The sequence below is a fragment of the Galeopterus variegatus genome, unplaced genomic scaffold, assembly GCF_000696425.1.
Source record: "Galeopterus variegatus unplaced genomic scaffold, G_variegatus-3.0.2 Scaffold639, whole genome shotgun sequence".
NCBI classification, from domain to species: domain Eukaryota; kingdom Metazoa; phylum Chordata; class Mammalia; order Dermoptera; family Cynocephalidae; genus Galeopterus; species Galeopterus variegatus.
In genome coordinates this window covers 91,148-102,842 of record NW_007726750.1, presented here as the reverse complement: position 1 = coordinate 102,842, position 11,695 = coordinate 91,148, and positions in this window count along the sequence as shown.

Sequence of the window (11,695 nt, the reverse complement as noted above, 5' to 3'; positions counted from 1 at the left end):
ATTCAATGTGTGATGAAATCATTCATGGAAACAGAACACTCAAAGGGATTTCATGAACAATTTTTTTTTTGTGTTGAGTAAAAATAATCAACTATTCCATAAAGTTTTTTTGGCCAGTATCCTTTTTGTGAACAGATCTTAACTGTTAACAGCTCAAAAATTATAGGTGAGAAATAACATTTACGCATTTTGACAGTAAGGCTCCTGCAAAGTATCATGCGCTAGAAAAGCACAGGCCTCTCTGCACCTAGAAACACGCCATTATCCACAATGGAGTTTTGTAGTCTCCTCTAATGCAAAAGTTCCTTCAAAATCAAAATTAAAAACGGCTCTTTAAAATGTTAAAATTTGTGGGAGAGAGTCTATTATATTGTTATGTGTTATATATATTACATATTACATATGGTCTGTGTTCTTTTTAAAAAGATCATAAACATAAAATTGTTTTCCTGTTAATAAGAAAGGGTAGTTTTGACTTTTAAAATATATAGAAAATGTATGCTATTCTAGGTAGCTTTCACTTATTTGCGAACAACACAGACATGAATGATTGTTCTGATCGGGAACTTAAATTTGATTTTGGTCGCTGGCTGGTACAGGGATAGAACCCTAGACCTTGATGTTATCAGCACCATGCTCTCACCAACTGAGCTAACGGGCCAGTCCTTAAATTTGATTTTGAAATACATTAGGATCTTTTTCCAGGATAAATTTACCATCCTACACACGTTTTGCTTAGGAGATTGTTAAAGTTAGGCTGCTTTCTACTAGTACAAGAGAAGGAAGCACAAATACTTGTTGGATAGCCAGGAGAAAGCTGATTTGGAATTTAAATGTTGCCAAGATCTATTAGGGATGAAAAACATCTCAATTAAATCCAACAAATAATTAGCACCTTTGATTAACTAGAATTGATGATAGCCCTGCTGTGACAAATAATCTTTTCTCAAAGTAGGAGGCCCTATGCCTTCAGTGTGACTGCACATGAAGCTACAGACTGATGTGATTTCCTGCCTCCTCCAAAGAAAGAAAAACATCTAAAGATATTTGTAGAAAGGAATACACGTTATTTATAGGTAATACTATAATGGTGTTTAACTCAAACAAATCATTAAAAGGTATAAAGGACTCACAAAAGGACAAACGTGCTTAATTTTCACATTGAGTTCAAGATGTGTAACAAAAGACCTCTACTTTGGCCATGCTTCTTTTGTGATCCATATCTAAGAATTATGGCTAGAAACTTGGATTATGACACAGAAAAAAATGGGTATTTACAGAGATAAAGGCAAAAAAAGCCAGGGATGCTTTTGCATACGGAAACTAGTGTTCAGTCCAGGAAGACATGATATGTAGATGAGAATACCAAACTGACAGGTCAGAAGGAACGTGTTTCCTTCCCTACTATAAATTATCACAGTTAAATCTGAAATATTCTGAGCAATATTTCTTAAATTCTCTCTATGGCCTTGTACATTTTAACATTAAAGGCAGTTATTAAACAAATAACTGGATTTGGGTGTGGTTATCTAATCTTTGAAAAGCACAGGTGAAGGTGGGGGAGGAACCATTTACCCCTTAAATTCCAAAAATGAATACGGGTAAGAATCACTGTCCATTACTTATGACAGCTCACTCAAGCCACAGACATAGAGTGGTCAATTTTAGTGCAGGCAGCCATTTATCAGCACCAAAGATCATGTTCCACATGTTACTCATTATGGTTGTTGGCTAAAAGACCACAAGAGTTCCAACTATATAAATGTTCAGTTTATGGGTCAACCACTGAGGTCAACACATAGCAGTAAGTGCATTTGATCTCTGTGCTGAGATGGTCAGCACTACCCTCCCTAAAGAGAATCTAAAATACCAGAGGTTAAAGCAACAGGAAGAGGCAGCTGAGCAGCAACAGATCCTCACATCAGTTACCACCAAGAAAAAGCAGAGTAGCTGGAATCAATCCAGACAGCTAATAAGCTGTAGTGATTCACTTCGGAGTTCAGAAAGATTAATCCTCGTGGTCATAAGAGACTCTCAAGAAGGTATCATCTGAAATATAAAAAGCCTCTGTGGACCATGTCTAGGAATCAACTAATCAAACATACCCCAACCTTACCTAGAGTATAATAGGATAATACTTTTTGTAATGTTTGTACTTCCTTCTTTGAAAATGCTCTTATTTAATGTGCTCTCCATTTTCTTAAGCACAGACTATGCCTTGATCCATTATATCAATATATAAATCAATCTACTTCCTAACCTAACATGTTACAAATGGGATTTCACTGACAAGTCAGCACTTCTGATATCCTGTGAACCTGGAATCCTCTATGAAAGAAATTAATGCCCCATGCGTTGGCACCTGAGCCTGTCCTTGTGATCTATGTTCACTGCAGCACTTTTAAGGCTTTGAAAACTAACTGCATCAATTGTTTCCCTAACCCACTGCTTCCACTTTACTTAATAATTCATTCTTAATAAGAAATTCCATTTTATTAGTTTGGCACAGGGAAAAGGGTTTAGCTATCTAAGGACAGAAATTCAACTTGGTAAAAAGTGCTTCTAGTAACTTGTTTGAAAACCCGAAAACTTTAAGTCAATAAATATGTAAATATAAATGAACCTAAATCTGAATCTTCTTTAAATCAGGGCCTTTAATCATCACCTAAGAGATGTAACTCCTAGGGCCACCTAAGTTCTACCTTCCTTCACAAAGCCACTCAGGACCAAAGCAACCCTCCCACTACAAAGCAAGCCTGGTATTTCTTTCCTCACTAAAGCTACTGCGCCAGAGTCAAACCTGGCTCCAGGGTTTGTGAAAGCGCCTGCCACAGAGGGAGCATCTTTCAAAGATCAGGGTTTTATCCCACTACTGGGAGAATCACATTTCTTTGGATGGGATGGTGCTGCCTTACAGACACACAAGTGTTCAAGCTTCCCCCCTGAGAAGGCAAGTTAACACAGTCCTAGTTCTAATCAACACTGAATGAAGCAGGCCTTTTGCAGCATGTAGGTACCACCTGCATGCTAGTGACAGTGAAAGATAACACTCTTACTCAAAGACCATTTTTAGAAAAAGTCTGTAAAATGACAATCTATTAAAAGATTCAAAGATCCTATCCTATATACTATTTCCATTCCTGTTTATTCAAGTGCTGAATGGTACTTTATGATTAAGTAAATGATTTAAATCTGTGCCCATGAGCAAAGGGAAAAAAAACCCTGTTCTTAACATACTCTTATATTATCTCCCCCAACACAATAGCTAGAAAAGGGAAGACAATTAATTTAGAGTGGAGACACCCTGCAGACACCAACATTAACCTCACCAACAATAAGACATAACAGTACCGATCAGGAAAGACGGAGGGACTGAAAAGACTAAGCAGAAATGACAAGTAAATGCAATGTGGGAGTCGGGACAGGAAAAAGACATTAGTGGGAAATTATCTGAATAAGGTCTGTAAGTCAGTTAACAGTACTATGCCAATGCGAATGTCCTGGTTTTGGTCACTGCAGTACGGGAAGTGGGGGAAGGGTACAGGAGAACTCTCTGTAGTATTTCTACAACTTTAAAAGTCTAAAATTAGTTAAAAAATAAAGTGTTTTTGTTCTTAATCCTGTTCATTACCTGCTTAGATTTCAACCGGGAGTGCATGGTTTCAATCTTAAGAATCTAATATGTCAAAAAGGGAAGACACATTTTATGTAGGGCAACTAGTAGACATAATCAGAGCAGGCTCAATATCTGAAAAGCATATTTATTCCAAACACATGGACACACATCCTAATGCAGGAATGGGCCATGTGTGCACATATTAAATTTTATTTCTCTGCAACAGGACTATTACAATTCTGACCCAGAGCCTAGCGTGTTACTATAAAAACATTGACTATAGCTTAGAACCTTTAGAGTATCTTCTTTTGCAGCAGAAAAGTGAAGCTCTGAATTTAAAAAAATCCATACTTCAAACATTTCAACCCACAATTTAATAAAAGAGCAGGATTCTTGGCTTAGAACCTTTAGAGTATCTTCTTTTGCAGCAGAAAAGTGAAGCTCTGAATTTAAAAAAAATCCATACTTCAAACATTTCAACCCACAATTTAATAAAAGAGCAGGATTCTTGTTAAGCATCTTCCAGTTTTAGCAGCAAAATAAGAAAACCTATTCTTAAAAGTGACAGTTCGCATTGTACCTATTAAAAATTCTTGGCCTTTTTTTACATTTGAACTTAATTCTAGTTAGAAACTGGTGAATTAGGTGTAGGAGAACAACTCCAAGTGTAAATGGTCATTATTCTTATGCTAACATATACCAGCTTAGGTATTATTTTCATAGGAAGTAATTTATACAAACAGCTCCTGCTTTTATTAGAGTTTTAAATATAAAGTATAAATGAGATATCATTTCCAAATTGAAAATGGTTTAGACTCTCTCCAAATCTTTTTATAGGAACATGGTAATTTGTACATCTGGATTACCCTGGTAAGGATCCAAGCACCCCAACTTAACAGAGGTCTTTCAGTATGTGTCTCTAAGATGAGAGCTCAGAGTCTTTTATAAAGGAATTTATTGAAAATACACAAATACATCAAATATTTTATGAAAAAAAAAGATGCAGAAGTGTTTATGATCTAAAATTCTCAAGTGGATAGGTTCTTCATGAGTTCCTGTGTTTCTTTCCAATTGTCCATTTTAAAACAGGAAGTCTAAGAAACTTATTTCTAGGGGGATGGAGACACTAGGGACTTGCCTCAGCCAACCACTAGTCTTCTACCCTTTGCACGACTTACTTCAGTGTGGTGTGGCTTTAAGATGCACACAAATCATGACCCAGTTCCACCTCCATTACTGATTAGCTGTGTCACCTTTTGCAGGTCACCTAATCTCCCTGGGCCTCCATTTCCTCATCTATAAACTGAACACGATAGTAGTCACCACACATCATAGCGCTGTTCTGAGGTTTAAATGAGTTGACACATGTAAGTGTTAGAAACAGTGCTTGTCAATAGAAGGAGCTCTTCAAGCACTGATGGCTAGTATTATCAAGCTTTAAGTTTCTTTATCTGTAAAACAGGGCTACCTAGTCCTCTCAGGCTTGTTGTGGGGATTAAATTAAGATAATGCACCGAAGCTCTAAGTACAATGCCTGCTGCATATCAAGCACTCGGATGTTAGCATCATTATCGTCGGGCTGACTCTTGAAGATTTAATTCTCTTTGGCTACAATTACACAGAACTGGGGCCTACATCTTGGGTGCATAAGGAAAGAGCACATGAAGTCCCCACATGACCAGCTGTCCTTCCCAAATCCAGGATGGCATGAAATGGGTTTAAAAGATTGCACATTCCTTCTTTACCTATTAAATCTGGACAAGCATAAAGCAGGTTGCACTAATGCTCCATATTTTATTTTGTGGAAATTCAGTCACCAAATGCTTACATGAACAATTCAATACGACCCTACTATTTAAAAGAAAATCTTTGGGGGTTGCTGGCTTCTTGGCTTGGCTTACATTCCAGCTGGCTTGGAAGCAAGGTCAAGATGAATCTGCAGTTACTATTGAGAAACTTCTGGGATCAAAAGACCACTATGGGGCCGGCCCGGTGGCGCTCCCGCCGAGGGTTCGGATCCCACATACAGACCGGCCGCTCACTGGCTGAGCGAGGTGCGGGCGCAACACCGAGGGTTGCAATCCCGTTGCCAGTCCCGGTCCAGTACGGGTGCAACACTGAGGGTTGCGATCCGTTGTTGGTCACGAAAAAAGACAAAAAGGAAAAAAAAAAAAGACCACTATGTAAGTTATTTCTCTAAATTAGTCTTCTTGATGGACATTCCCTCTGCTTCCTAACTATGTAACCTCACGGAAGTTATTTAATCTCTCTTAACCTTAGTTTCACCTTTGTGCAGCATAGATATGCTGCTACCCTAATTTTAGTTATTATAAATAAATAAGACACCTACAACATTAACTTTGGCTCACACTACAATAGAAAAACTCCAATTTCCTAAAACTCCTAATGCATGAGAAGCATGGTTTGGAAGCAAGACAGCCTCCTCACTGAATGAGAATTTGCTATGATTCTGATTCAAAGCAGTCTTCAAAGCAGTCATTTGTCATACTTCACAGGGCATGCTAACTACAGAAGTCAAAAAGCCGGGAGGCGCGGTAGCGCTCCCGCCATGGGTTCGGATCCTATATAGGGATGACCGGTGCGCTCACAGCGCTCACTGGCTGAGCGCGGTGCAGCTGGTCTCAAAAAGGACAAAAAAGAGTGTGCTAAATAAACAGCATGTGCAGGATTGGGGGGGAATGTACAGGGATGTGCTTCCTAAACCTTAAAGGGGCGAAACAATTTCTAGTAACAAACACCCAGAAGTACTACTGATTATTAATAATGAAACATGCTCATTCTAAATCATTCTTATTGATTCAGTGATGATAGAAATAATGCAAATGATGAAGGGTTTTCTGTAAAATATCCAAGTACAAACTGGTAATACTCTCAGAAATTAGAAGCACCCTTTTGGCTGATGTGATGCTCTATGATACTTTGTTTTTTAGATGAACTAAGTCAGTCATTTAAAATTAGGTAATTTTAAGCATATTTTGGGTATTTCATGTACTTGTAATAAATCACACTTCTTTTTAAAATATTATATTCTTCAGACAATTCCACTAAAATAATTATTCGACTAAGTGACTTTTACCAAGTTGAGAAACAATCCAAGATGTCAGTTTTGGCTGAAATGCTATATAAATGACTTCAACAGGTTAAAACCACAAACATGAACAGCCAATGTCAGAGATCTAAAATTGACCCCTCTGGATCTCTTTTCCTTTAATATATCTAAGAAAAGATAAGAAAACATTTTTGTTTTACAGGATGATTTTTACTAGTGTTTTAAAGCAGAAGTTCCCTAACACCCATTAGGGTGCTAATAGTGCCTACAAGAGGTTTTCAGTGGTCCCTGAAAATCGAGAAATTTAAGAAAGGTCTGGTGTGTGTGTACACATGGATGCATAAGGGTACAGAACTACCTGTCCTCTCTTGTGAATGACTATCCTGAATTCTAAAATTAACTTCTTTCCACCTCTTGTTATTACAATGTTTTTCATAAAATGATGGTAATATTAAATGGGTAGTCTCCTGCTGAGGGTTCAGATCCTGGTAATATTAAATGGGTAGTTATCCTGAATTCTAAAATTAACTTCTTTCCACCTCTTGTTATTACAATGTTTTTCATAAAATGATGGTAATATTAAATGGGTAGTCTCCTGCTGAGGGTTCAGATCCCATGTGGAGACCGGTTCCTGCTCACTGGCTGAGCGTGGTGCGGGCGCGACACCGAGGGTTGCGATCCCGTTACCAGTCAGTACAGAAGACAAAAAGGAAAAAAAAATTTTTTTTGTAATAAACAATCACAGCCTTATCTATCTAAAACTTTTTTCTTAGTTTTACTATCCCATGAAAACCGAATACAGGGGACCATAGGCTTGCTCTTTATTTCTGAGGTTCTGTGATGCTGAAAGGCAAGAAATCTTTTGGTGAATAACTCATATCTTTGTTTATAGGTAGAAAATAGGACAATTTGCCAAAGTGATTTTCACAGTGCAGGGAGAGAGGAAATTCACATTTTAAAACACAAATGGCAACATCTATACAGCTATTCTGCTGAACATTTTATTAGGCGCAAACAATATGCAGATACCAATCTTAATGTAACAAATCATTTTAATTTCTAATGTACATTAAAACTGGGAAAATAACAAAAACATGAAAGGGCTCCACCCTCTCCGAGTACAAAGCAAGTCAAAAGGCATCTTTCCCATGATTTACGCAGCATTTAATTTTAAAAGTAAATACCAGACTGTATTATCAGCTCACACCAGATCTGCTTGCAGACAATAACTCTTCCTGTCTTGGACCCATGCCCATGTGCATTATTGTAATTATCAGCAATTTTAAAAAATAAAGAAATAAAGCTAGCATGAGCCACTAGTCAGTATATTTACTGCTGCTGCATCAGTCATTAATTAGCCTTCCTGGGCTCAAGCCACCTAAATAAGTACATAAAGGACAGGTGGAAAAGCTACACTTCAGCAAAAAAAATGAATAAAGAAGATGTAAACATGTGTACAAACACACACCAACCCTCCCCCCACCACACACACAGTGAACAGTACAACCGCACTTTCGTTCCACTTGTCAGGTGGGCCACCCCAGAGCTGTGTCAGCTCTTCCTGTGAGGATTCAGTCTCCACCCAACACTCCGAATCACGGCAAGTCAGAACACACTGCTCTTCTGTTCCAAGGGATCCAACTTCATTAGTATGGCCTTTAAGGCCCAGCACGGGGTGGCGCCTGCTTCACTGGCCACCCCAACCTTGCTACGGCACTGCTCCTGGTGTTACACACAAGTCAGGGTCCACCTGGCCTCAAGCCTCTCCAACCAGAACACCCTTCCCTGCGCAGGCGCACTCTCACCCTTCTAGACAAGCTCATACAAGCATCCTCCAAGAGGCCTTCTGCTGTCCCACACCAGGTTTGATCTCCCTCGAGCCACGTGAAACCACCTTGCTCATTTACCTGCAGAGTCCACCTCTTACCACTAGAATGTAAATCCTCAAAGGGAAGGACCTTGCCTATTTTTCTAATCTCTGTATCTGGGAACAACACCTAGAATACAGTAGGTAATCATTTATACCCAAGTAAATGACTGACTGACTCTAACGCCTGGGCTCTTTTTTTGCAAGACAGTTAGCTAAACTAACATTATCAATCATCAACACTGTACTAGACTTCATATAACTAGATCTACAAAGAATGACAAATGAGGAAAATAAACTTACACAAGATGGCATGTTTCAATTTTTTTATTTTTGCAAGTGACTCCACACACACAGTTTGAAAAGCCTCGTGCAAGGATAGAACAGTATTCTAGAACAGCCCGCCCAATGCCAGCACACTCCTCAGAGGCAGCACTTCAAGGCTGTCAGGCCTTCCATCTGCTGTTTACCTCCACATTTCTAAATAACATGCCTTATTTCTGTATCTTTTCAGTCCAGACATTATCAACTTTCTATTTTAAATGTTTTATCTCTTAAACTGCCACACCCTACTCCCATCTGCCCACTTACTCTGTTGGTCAAATCAATACTCCTTAATTCCATTATTATAACATAAAAACGTACTGTGATTATGATTCCCTTCTTAGGCATCTGTTTTCCCCTTAGACTCAGCAACTGCATCTTTTCTTTTACCTGCTTGTTTTCACATCTATAGATCACTACCTCTCCCTGAAATGGTCAAACAGAGCCGTAAAACTCCCTGCAGTGCAGTCAGCGCACTAGGTGATCTCTGGTTTCATTTCTGCCTTTCTTGAAGGCATCACTCCTCGGCCCTCTATTTCCCTGCTTCATCAGAACCAATTATTCTCTCAGCCTGAGCACAGCCATCATACACCCCCCCAAATTCCTTCCGCCTTTCTCTGATTTCCTGACTCTATTTTCCTCTTCCTGACTGACTTCCTGTTTCAGTTGCACACAGCTTCCCACAGCTTGCTGAGAAAGGGTGTATAAATGATACATTTCAAACATGACAGTTCTCAATAAAGTTCTTATTTTATTTACACGCAATAATTTGGACAAGCACTAAATTGTAGACAGGAAGTAATTTTCCCTCAGATGTATCTAGTTTGAAAACTAGAGATGAGAAAGTATTCACAAGACCATAAGCTTTTTTTTATTATTATTTAAACATGCCTTTAAAGAAAATAAAATTCTGATCCTTTTCTCAAAGATTATTTCATTTGATCATTTTACAATTTTATGGGTTAAATATGGCCCCAAAATTCATATACTGAAGTCCTAACGCCCAGTACCTCCGAATGTGACCTTTTTTGGAAATAGGGTTATTGCTGATGTAATCAGTTAAGATGAAGTCAGACTGGAATGGGACGGGCCCCTAATCCAATATTGTGTGCTTATACAAAGGGGAAATCTGAAGAGACAGCACACACAGAAGAATGCCACATGAAGACTGGCCAAAAGCCAAGGAACTACCAGAAACAAAGAGAGTCCTAGACAAATCCTTCCTTACTTGCCTGCAGAAGGAGCACGGCCCTTGCCAACACCTTGATCTTGGGACTTCTAGCCTCCAGAAGAGCAAGACAATAAACTTCTGTCATTTAAGCCACTCAGTTTGTGGCACCTTTGTGACAGCAGCTCTAGCAAACTAATACACCAGAAAAACAAAACTCAATATATGTATTTACGGAGCACACCCCTCAGAGACAGGATCCAGACATAGAGAAACACCCCACATGGGCATAACACACACTGTGAAAGTGAGGCCAGGAGGTGGAGCCGTAAGAATGCCGTGACACAGAAGAGCTCCAGCAGAGGCACGCACTGGGCTCACAGGCCAGAGTGGCGGCTGCTGGAGGAACAAGGTGTAGTCTTCAGAACCTTTCTCCAAGGAAACTGGGCTCGTGCTCTCTGTCAGCAGGTGTATAACCTTACGAGGCATGTTTTAGAGAGTGGGAGAGTGTGATTATATGCAGACAGGGAAGCCAGTCAGGAAGCCACTGCATTTAATCAGGCCAAATATGATGAACAAAAGCAGGAGCAGTGTGAACAGAAAAAGGACAGACTAAAGATGTGCTGATAGGACATGGACAGGGACATGAAGAAGAGTCAAATGATTCCAGCTTTCTAATTCTGACAGCTGGGGGGATGGAGAGGCTAATAACCAAAGAAACTGAGGAGGGCTGGTAGGGAGGGGACTGGAGATGGACAGACTTCAGTTTTGAGAGCGCTATATTTGAAATACTCAGCTTATCCAAGTGGCAAAAGTGGAGATATCTACGAGGCAAAATACGGGCCAGAAGTTCACAGGGTTAATCTGGGATGGAATTACAATTTTCAATTCAGTTAACAGGCTGGGAGAATTTTAAACACAGAAAATAGGCAGGACCACACAGGAGACTGTGCAATATGAAAAGGAGAAGGCAGCCCTATTTTCTACAAGTAATATTACAAACTGAGAGCCTATTCCTAAACAAATATCAAAAGAAAAAGAATAGACACAAACATTATTAAAAACTTAAGTATCTCAGTCATAAACATTTTTTTCCCACCAACATTTGACTTTTACTTTTTATTTATTTATACCGATTGTATATATTTGTGGGGTACAGAATCAAATATCAATATATGTGTACAATATGTGGTGGTCAAATCAGGATAATTAGTATACTCATGTTTACAAAACATAATCAATCTTTGTGACCCTTAACTGGTTTCTCACCAACTCCCCTTCCCCTCCCCCTTTCCCACCTCTAATAACCACAGTTGTTTTGTTTTGTTTAATTTTTATTGAATCATAATTGATTATACATATTTTGGGGGTTCAATGTTGACATATGTTGATCAAACCGATATTACTAGCATATATATTGTTACAAATCATACTTATTCTTTAGGGCCCTTGTCCAATCTCCCCCCATCCTTCTCTCCCTCCCCCTCCCACCTCTAATTACCCTAGATTTCTTCTCAATACTTCTGAAAGAGTAATGGTTACTCTGTTGATTTGTTGCCTAGATTATCTGTCCAATGCTGAGCAGTGTATTCACGTCTTCCAATATTATCATAGAGCAGATGCTTTTTCTGTCACTCTAAAATGGGCTTT